Below are 2565 nucleotides of genomic sequence, written 5' to 3'. Positions count from 1 at the left end.
TATTCATTGCTACCTATGAGGTCAGAGTCCAGGGTCAGTCCATGTATAGTCTTTGGTTAGTGGCTTAGTCCCTGGAAGCTCTGGTTGCTTGGCATTGTTGTTCATATGGGGTCTTGAGCCCCTTCAAGCTCTTCCAGTCCTTTCTCTGATTCCTTCAATGGGGGGTCTATGGGGGCCATTCTTACTCAAACCACCACAGGGTCTATTTCATCTTAAAACTCTCAGGTAACGCTTCTGTCACTGAGAGAAGTCAGGAAGTCAGGGCAGCAACTCAAGGTAGGAACCTGGAGGCAGGAACTGAAGTGGAAGCCGTGGAGTAAGCCATGTTGCTTGCTTGCTTGCTCTTCGTGGCCTGCTCTGCCTGCTTTCCTATACAGCCCAGAACCTTGCCCAGAGATAGCATGCCCTACTATGGAACATCAATAATTAAGAAAATGCCCTATAGACTCACCTATAGACAATCTGAGGAAAGCATTTTCTCAATTGAGGTTCCTCTTCTCAGATAACTCTAGTTTGTGCCAAGTCATCAAAACTCAAACAACTAGCATACCTCCTAAAAGTTCTATACTCTCCTCAAATGCTACTGCCAACTGAGGACTAAGTGTGCAAATACATGAACCTATGAGGAGCATCTCTCACTTAAACTACCACCAACATAAACTATAAAGGAGCAGGCTTCATTTGGCTCATGGTTCTGGAGGCTGAATATCCAAGATTGGATAAGCACATCCCATAAGGCCCTCTTGTTACTGTCTGAGCACAGCAGGGAAACAGAAGTGAGTGTATGTGAAGGAGACAAACACAGGGCAGCCTTCTTTCAGAGTTACTGCACTGAAGTAGTACAGCCTCATGAGAACTTAGAGTTTGCTCAGTCTCCCCCAACTTAGGGATTGATCCAATCTGAGAGCAGCGTAAACTATCAGTGTCGTAAGACTGTTAAAGGTTCTGCCTCCCAACACCACTGTCTTAGGGTTTTGCTGCTGTGAACAGAAACCATGATCAAGGCAACTCTTAAGGACAACATTTAATTGGGGCTGACTTATAGGTTCCGAGGTTCAGTCTATTATCAGAAAGGTTGAACATGGTAGCACCTTAGGCAGACATGGCACAGGAGGAGCTGAGAGTTCTTGTTCTGAAGGCAAACTGGAGAAGAGGGGCTTCTAGACAGCAAGGATGAGGGTCTTAAAGCCCACGACCACAGTGACATATTTTCTCCAGCAAAGCCACACCTTTTCCAACAAGGCCATACCTCCATAGTGCCATTCCCTGGGTCAAGCATATTCAAACCACCACAGCCACTAATGATAAAATACAACATGACTTTGGTGTGTGTGTGTGTGTGTGTGTGTGTGTGTGTGTGTGTGTGTGTGTCTATGTACATTGCAAGTTAGTACGTGTGGATGTGTGAAGGCTAGAGGTCGGCACTGGGTGCCTTCATCATTTTCCACCTTATTTTTTGAGACAGGGACTCTCAACCAAGAGACTTCTATTTCCGCTAGACTGGCTGGCCAGTAAGCACCATCGTCCTGTCTCAGTCTATCCAGTGTTGGCGTTACAGATATGTGGTGCAGCACCCACCTTCTTGTAGGAAAGCTGGGGATCTGAGCCCAGGTACCCTTGCTTGAGTGGGAAGCACTTTGTACATTGAGCTATCCCTGTGACCCTCAGTTGAATTTCAAGGACACAAACCATGTTTAGACAGTAACACATAAGGATTTTGGGCTAGGTGCTTTTCATTTCTGTGATAAAATACCATGATCAAAAGTGACTTATAGGTTAGTGTATTTTTACTTACAGTTTCAGAGGAGAGCCCATACTGGTGGCAGAGGCATGACAGTAGTAGAGTCACGCCTCTAACCGCATGTGGGTGGCAGAGATAGTGGCCTGTAAGTTGGGCGAGGATATAAACCCTCAAAGCCTGCCCCCAGTGACATACTTCCCCCAGCAAGTCTGTCCTGAAGGTTCCATAACCTCCACACACAGTGCCACTGTCCTCACTTGCTTCCCTGTTGCCATAATGAAACACTGACTGAACACCACTTGTAGGGGAGAAGGCTTTACTTCTGGATGCAGGTCCACCACTGAGAAGAACCAAGGCAGGAACTCAGGTCAGGAGCCTGGAAGAAGGAAACGAAGCAGAGACCACGGGGGAGTGCTGCTCACTGGCTCACGTCATGTCCTGCTCAGCCACCCTTTTTATATAACTCTGGACAACCTGCCCGAGGGTAGCGCTCCCCACCGTGGGCTAGGCTCTCCCCATATTAGTCATCAATCAAGAAAATGTCCCCACGGGCCTTTCTGATAGAGGCGATTTCTTAGTTGAGGGGCTGTCTTCTCAGTTGACTTGAGCTTGTGGCAAGTGATAAGAACTTCCCAGCACTGCAATCAGCTGGGGACCAAGCATTCAAATATGTAAGCCCGTGGGGGGACATTTCTCATTCAAAGCACCGCAGGTATCCTTCAGTTATTTTTCTGGAACATTCACCTCACAAGGCTGTTTAAATATTATTATTTAGGCTTTTTACAGCGAGTGGCTATTTGAAGACAGAACTGTGATGATAAGAC

The sequence above is a fragment of the Rattus norvegicus genome, chromosome 8 (assembly GCF_021556685.1).
Source record: "Rattus norvegicus strain SHRSP/BbbUtx chromosome 8, alternate assembly SHRSP_T2T, whole genome shotgun sequence".
In the NCBI taxonomy this organism is placed as follows: domain Eukaryota; kingdom Metazoa; phylum Chordata; class Mammalia; order Rodentia; family Muridae; genus Rattus; species Rattus norvegicus.
The sequence above is the reverse complement of the archived record's forward strand: the minus strand, read 5'-3'. Positions refer to the sequence as shown.